The sequence below is a fragment of the Musca vetustissima genome, unplaced genomic scaffold, assembly GCF_032173495.1.
Source record: "Musca vetustissima isolate MV318-11 ecotype Yass unplaced genomic scaffold, APGP_CSIRO_Mvet_v1 utg56108, whole genome shotgun sequence".
Lineage (NCBI taxonomy): Eukaryota > Metazoa > Arthropoda > Insecta > Diptera > Muscidae > Musca > Musca vetustissima.
Genome location: NW_026877815.1, coordinates 98,709 through 106,835, shown reverse-complemented (window position 1 = coordinate 106,835; position 8,127 = coordinate 98,709). Strand labels below are relative to the sequence as shown.

General features: G+C 28.2%; 1 long non-coding RNA gene across 1 annotated transcript; it reads left to right on the top strand.

The window, feature by feature from the left end:
- Window positions 1-1,128: 1,128 nt before the first annotated feature.
- LOC133322476 (uncharacterized) lies at window positions 1,129-7,354 on the top strand. The gene is made up of 2 exons (XR_009754056.1): window positions 1,129-1,185; window positions 7,301-7,354. It is a non-coding gene; the product is annotated as an uncharacterized LOC133322476 (long non-coding RNA).
- Window positions 7,355-8,127: the final 773 nt, after the last annotated feature.

The following is an 8,127-nucleotide window of genomic DNA, read 5'->3' as shown; positions in this document are numbered from 1 at the left end:
TCAATACATTACTAAATAATTTTTCAAATATAAGCGTGGATATTTGAAGTCTGATAGCCCATCAGTAAATTACTCTTTAAAAATCCACACTAATAGTCCATCAATAAGTTGGTCCTTAAAAATCCCTGCTTAGGAGTCTAATATTCCATCAATAAATTACTCCTTAAAAATACACTCTTAGGAGTGGAGTAGCCCATCAATAAATGATTCTTTAAAAATACCTGCTTGGGTTTCTAATAACCCACAAAAAAATTACTCTTTAAAAATCCAATCATAAATGTTAAATAGTGCTCCAATAAATTAATCTTCAAAAATCCACGCTTAGGAGTCCAATATTCCCTCAATAAATGATTCTTAAAATGACCATGCTTATGTCAATAGCCCTTCAAAAACTGATTCTTTAAAAATTCAAGCTTGTGACTCTAATAGTTCTTAAAGAATTATTATTTGAGAACCTCATCTTCAATCTATAGAAGGCATGAAGAAGGGCTGATTTTTATATAAGAAGTTTAGAAAGCTTTATATCAATACAATAATACCTTCGGAAGATTTATTATCTACAGAAGTGTTCGAGAAAGCTAGGAGGCTTATTTCAATTTATAAAAAACTAATAAAACGTCTTCTAATTAAATTTATTAAAAACCTATAAACGTTTTCGTGGCAATGGTTGACCTTAAGAAAATATTCTACTTATAGAAGGTATTTTATCTATTGAAGAAGACCTTGCAAAGGACTTCAGTCTATTGAAAGCCTGAGAAATATCTTCTGTTTATCGAAAGCATATAGTCTTTTATAAAAGAGGAGCATTTTATGCCTATATATAATATGAAAAATGTATCCAGACTTATTTCCTTAGTAGAAGATTGATGCTATTTTATCTAAGAAGAATGAGAATATCATATAATATCTGTCAATCAATGACTTATAGAAATTCATACTAATTTTTTAGAAGAAAAAAAAGTAAATATACGAATTTAGATTATTCAAATCTCATTTTTTTTTTTTTTGATAAACTGATCCCTTATCTATAATTATTTATGGTTATTTTTCCCTCAAAAAATTTTTCCTTAATATAATTTCTATTATATTTTCATCGACTGATCAGATCTATTCAGCACCTCGAAATTTATTTTATTTATCGAAAATCCCAAGAAAAGTCCCCTCAAAACGATTTTTGTAAAATCTGTAGGTGTATAAATAAATAATATATTATTTATTGTTTGTAATTTAGAAATTGTGTAAAAGTTTTAAAATATTTACAAAAATATTAGTATATTCAAACTGAGTATCTATAGAATACATGAGGAAGGTATTTTATAATTCGATCTGCTATAAATCGTATATAAACCAACTACATAAGGTATTGGCTTTAAAAAGTCCTTCAAAATGATTTTTTTAGATTCCACAATTAGGATTCTAAAGCAAGGCCTATAATAATTAAATTTTTTGATGGCTTTGTTAGTAAATTTTTTCTCACTACCTCTACTTAAGAGTTAATTATTAACTACCATGATTATTTAAAAAAATAATAATGTATTTCCAACACACATATTGAAAACACATTTCCAAACATAAACACAGAACAACACACCCCTTCTCCTCTCCTCCTAAACGTCAAACTTTTATTAATTTTTAATTCTTTATATATTTTTCATTGTAGAAACTAAACTGCGATTTACATTTCTAAGTAAATTTATATTAGAAAAAATAAAAACACAAGAAAATTGGAAACACTCTTACACCTAATTTTAGTCGCATAGTCGTCCTGATATATAAATATCAACTTAACATAGTTTCCTTAATACAAAATAATTCAAATCAAATAGACATCATATATCATCGTTATAGAAAATATGTGGATTGAAAAACAAAACTCAAAATCGAAACAACGAAAACCCCAGTATAATGTGAAAAAGTTTGTAAATTTGTTTTATCTTGGGTAATAAATGTAAAGTGTTTTTGCATATGTTGTGTTAAAAATGCCCGACGAGAAATGAAAGCAAGCTCTACTAAAAACGCTTAAATAAACGAGATTATATATATTTTTGAGTCAAACTTCGATCAGAAATTTTATTAACAAAGAACTAAATTACGATGATAAATTTCCAGCATTTAAATTATTTTAAGAGTGTGCTTATTCTTCAGCCGCAACATGATACCTGAAAAAAGTTAAAAAAATATATAAATATAATAAAAATCTGCTATGCAACTACTACGTCGTAACTCCGCTTTACAATATTTTTGTTTCAGCCAATAAATACAATACAACTGAGAATTTGCGAAATTTAGAATCATGTCAAGAAATTACTATTTGAAATGAATGTGTATGCTCTATCTCTTATTGAACCGTTTAAACAAAACGCTTCTCTGATCTCTGTCTAACCCAAACAATATGAAACCCCAAACGGGTTTCTGTTGAAGAAATCCCAAACAATTTTGAATGTTGTTATTTCCCCCTTTGTTTTTCCTGCTAATTGCATAACCCTATTGCCAAAAATTGAAACTGAATTCTGTTCTTGTTATATTTTGTTTGTTATTGTTATTTCTTGTACTAAAAAAAAACTAAAAATATTGAATCTTATTTATTGTATCAATTTTAACTAATATATATTTGTATTTTTTGTCTTCCTCCTGTGTCTTTTTTTCATGTCTTACTTTCAGTACGTGTGCAACGCCTGAATCAACGTAAATAAACATCATCAACAGCAAAAACGTTCTAGAAAATATACAATACAACAACAAATGAAAGAAAGCATCCAAAACAACTACAAAAAATTAAAAAAAGAATACCAGCAAAAACATACGCTCTACCAATCATCACCTACAAAAAAGAATCCAAATGTTTGTTGTTTTGAACCATCTACTACCACTACCTAACGTAATTGTAAAAGTGTTTATCCTCCTTATTAATTGCCTGCCTATGTGTTTTTGAAATCAATCCAATTACAATAACTACAACATAATATGGAAAAACTTACCGACAACATCTAACAACAACATACACAATGTCTACGGATTTGTTTGGGAAAATAGTATACACCATAACCACCTCCCATCTTCAACAATAATTGTGAGCCCAAGAATAATTGTGAACATCCCAAGAAAAGTCCCCTCAAAACGATTTTTGTAAAATCTGTAGGTATATACACATTTAACATATAATTTTTTAGTTATAAGACATATTAATGTATTATTAATATTATTGTATTGTTATTGTAATTTAGAAATTGTTTAAAAGTTTTAAAATCTTTAAAAATTTGTTAGTATATTCAAACTGAGAATCTATAGAATACATGAGGAAGGTATTTTATCAATCGATCTGCTATATACGATATTCTATTATATAGACCAACTACATAAGGTATTGGGTTTTAAAAGTCCTTCAACATATTAGGAATGTAATACCACTTCAATAAGTGATTTTTTTTTTAAATTCCGCACTTAGGAATCTAATAACACTTCCATAAATGATTCATTAAAAATCCACACTTTGAGCCCTAATGATCCTTCAAAATGTAATTATTTAGTGACTTAAAAATTAAAAGAAATATTAATCCAACCTAATAGTCCTTCCAAAAATATTCTTTAAAATCCAAAACATATTATACATATTAAAAAAGCTTTGTGCTCGATGTATTCAAAGATCATTTTGCTATATGCGTCCATTTGTTTAAAAAATCTCTTCAGTCCATCTTCGGAGATGAGCTATTTATATAGGTCCACGATTAGGCATATCTCCCACATTTATGGAATATCTCCCACATTTAGGTATACCGCAATATTCTATATTTTAAATGTTTAAGTCCAATTTCCAAATCAAAATATCTGTAATTTAACTTTTGCAGTTCTTAGAGGGTTATACAAATATCCAAATGAATATTACTTTTGCAATTCTTAGAGGGTTAGACACATATCCGAATGAATATTACTTTTACTTACTTTCAAGCGAAAATATGAATTTTGACAAAGCTGATTTATATTTGGCCCAAGACTAAACCTATTGGAATTTTCTGAAAGTCAGTGCAAATCTGAATACAGTTTCCAAATATATTTTTTCATGTACATTATGCACCTTTTTAATTTGTAGTGATTGCAATAAAATTCTTAAGAGCACCTTAAAGGTGTTTCTGTCCGATGTTTGTTCTTGTCTTACTGTTAAGCCTCATATATCTTATCAACAAAATGTGTATTAATAAGATTAAGAACGATTTTGACAAATGGTAACACCTGATGGAACGTTTCCAACTCACTATGAGCCAGGAATCCAATTTTTTGCAAAAAGTCCATATCAAGAAGAGAGGATAAAATATTATATATTTCAAATCTTTGGTATTTTGAGTTCGCATTGTGTAGCACATATTCTCACCAAAAATTATTAATTTTGGTCCCCTATTTGAGGTGGCCCTACTATAACGGTACCCCCTAATTTTATTTTATTTTTTTTTTTTTTTGGGATTTTGGGATTTTGAACCAATTTACATGTAATTTTGTATTTTAAATTCTCATTGGCACCAAAAATATAAATATTGACCTAAGTTTCGGGGTACATCCTTTATTGACGGACCCCCATTATTCAGTATTTCGGGATTTTGATCACTCTTTTTAACCAAATCGGCTATATTTCAAAATTAAATTATGCCATAGCTTTATATCAAATACAAATAAACCGGTTAAGAAAAGAAATGTTTAATTTATTATGTTTGATCCATCCACCATTGTGGATTCATCTTAGTTAAAAATCTGATTTCACATTTGTAATCAGCGATCCACCCTATTACATTTATTTATTTATTTTTTTATTTATTTATTTTTTTTTTTTTTTTTTGGTATAATCGTAATTTATGTAAATCAAATATTTGATATTTAATTCATAAACCCTCTTCTCCAATTATTGAAAAAAAAATCTCTTACTCATAGTGTAACTGTATATACTGGTTTGCTAGGCGTTAGAAAAATTAAACAGACTAGTAATATTAGGCTGGGAAAAGAAATCCATTATTTTTATATGAATATAGGACTTTATTTAAAATGCTTCGGCCAAATTGCTAATTTTTTATCATTAAAAAAATTGTGCACTGCAATTATGATAGTATGATAATTGTTTGGTGCCAAGTCTAGACTGTATGGCGAATGCATTAAAACTTCTCACCCAAGCTCCCGAAGTCTCTGGCGAGTCACTGTAGATGCGTGTGGCCTAGCGTTCTCCTGGTGGAACACGACACATCTCCTGTTGGCAATTTCAGGCCGTTTCTGGTCTATTGCTATCTTCCAATGGTCCAGTTGTTGACAGTAGACATCAGAATTTAGCGTTTGGCCATATGGAAGCAATTCATAATAAATAATACCTTCCCAGTCCCACAAAATGCATAGCAGAACCTCCCTGGCCGTTAGTCCTGGTATGGTCACCGTTTGACTTGCTACCGGAATCGATCGTGATCAAAGAGCTGTGACCGAGCGTTTTCGCACAGGGTTATCGTTTGTCACCAAGTTTCTCATCTCCAGTCAACATCCGTTTAAGAAATGGGTCTATCTCATTCCGTTTGGTAAAGACTTTGCAGATGGAAATCCGATCCATCCTTTTTTCTGTTAATTGGTGTGGCACGTAAACATCGAGCTTCTTTTTGAATTCAGCTTCGTGTAAACGGTTTAAAACAGTTTTATGGTCATTTTTACCTCCTGGCGATGTTACAACTGCTAACATGCCGATCAACGTCGATCATTTCTCTGATTTCATAATAGATTTATTTTTTCCAAACCTAATATAATTTCTAATTTGTGTGTACAATAGAAAAGATAATGAGAGAAAATCTGAATAATGTTAGTGTCATTCTTATCACGACTATCGCAGTCTTGTCGATTTTAATAAAAAAAGAAACAGTAGGTCAATCAGATATTTTTAAAGTTTCGAGGTACAATTGGATGTTCTTTACTCCATTTCATTGGATATGGAACAAATAATATTATAAACTTAATACATAAAGTTCATTGCATACATACACCAGCGACTACATGTAATTTTAATAGCTTTCAAGTGAAATTGTAAACAACATTATTTTTATAAGTATATATGAGGTTTATTGCACCTATTACAATAGGGGTAACTCACCCTGAAACCAACCGTACAAGTATATGTAATATTTGTTATCTGTTACTTGTTTGTTGTTTGTCACACTTTATGTGCGTGTTATTGACCGTTATAAAAGTTTTCCTTTAGTTTTGTGTTTGTCACGAGTATCAGTTTTTTATGAGCTATCCATGTGTTTTGCTCGTGTGAGGTCAAAAAGGTCAACACAATTGTTAGTGCTAACATAATAGTGGTTGTTGAATCACAAAAACAAAAATCAACAATTTTTTTCTTAGTCATTGACTGCATTTACGCATTACATTTTTTATTTTGAAAATTAGTTATTTTCCAGGCGATTATAATGACCCCTTACTTGTTTCGGTATATTCAACTTTACATTAATTTGTATAAAAAGTGATGAAATGCCTTATTTTCTTTGGAAATTTAGAATATATGAAATTCGATTTAAGGGAAGTTCGATATCACATCTAAAGAATTTCTTAATTAGGAAAAAGTGGAGAAAAAGTAAATGTTTATAAAATTTTGCTCATTTTAATGTGAGGATTCTTAATCAAAATAATATTTTCCTAATGTGCCCGTACAACAAAACATATATTTCCATATAGGTATAGGATTTTTTATTACAAAATATACCCTAAATATATTCTTATTTCAATATTCTATATAGGAAGGTTAAAATGAATATTCCCTTGATAATAAAAATTTGTGTGGTTAAATAATAATTCAGAAAAAAGTGCAAAAAGTCAATGTTTATAAAATATTCCTCATTCCAATGTGAGGATTCTTAATCAATAAAATATTTTTCTAATGTGCCCCCACAACAAAACATACATTTCCATATAGACATAGACATATTAATTAAATAAATAGAACCCTAAAAATATATTCTTATTTCAATATACATAAGAAAGGGCTTTAATAAATATTCCTTTAATTATAAAGATTTGTGTGCTTTTCAACCTTTCAAATGTTAATAAAAATTATTTGTTTTTTACTCTTTAATATTTATTCACATAGATTTAGCGAATTTGTTCCTTATTAGTGAATACATTTTTTATATTTATAATTGGGTTCTCCTTATACCTTATGTTAGTTATAGAATTGTGGTAATAATAAATAATTAATTTCCTTTGTTTCTCTCTCACATATTTACCAAATTATTTTTTATATATGATATTAAATCTTTACTAATTTATTTTATTTTCTCTTGTTTAGTTGGACGTCAGCGACGCATGGGACACTTTGGCAGAAATTATACAATTGGCTTTTGTCAATAGAGAATGATGGCTGGCGGTTGGCGCATTAGCACTCAGAATCACATATAACAACAATTTGTATTTGTTTACATATTTTATTATGTATTTTCTAAAAAATAATATATACGTGCAAAAAAGCAAAACAAAAAAAAACACTCATTACATATATTTGTTTGTATGTATTTATTTTTTTTATTAGATTTTCAATTTCTATATTTTTTATCATTTACAATTGTTGCAATTTTTTGTCATTTCATTTTAATTTAAAAAATGTTTTCATATTTTTCAAATTATTGTATTCAAATTTAAAAAATAAATGTACTATGAAAAAAATCATTTTATATGGCAATGAAACATATAGTACTCCCTATATATTGTTGAAAATGTTTTGAAAATTAAATAATATACTTGGTGTTATGCTGCCAAATATTTCTCCCACACATTCTCCTCCTACTCTTCATTAATAAATTGTTGTGTGAGAAAATGAAATAATATGATCCCAGAATTTGAGGAAAATATATTCACTTGTTTTGAAGGAAATGTAAATATTTTTCTTGGCTCCAAAAATAAATATTGTGTGGTGGTTCTTTTTTTGTATGTTTCACTCAAGAAACATACATATAAAAAAAAAGCTACACATGAAGCTGAGAAATGTAATTCGTTCAAAATAAATGTAATATTAAAACAAATATGGGATAAATTTAAAAAATCTTTAAAAATATATTTCATTATTTAAATGGTGTTGCCATAATTTGTTTTCCATTTGTAAAGTTAGTGTTAAATTGA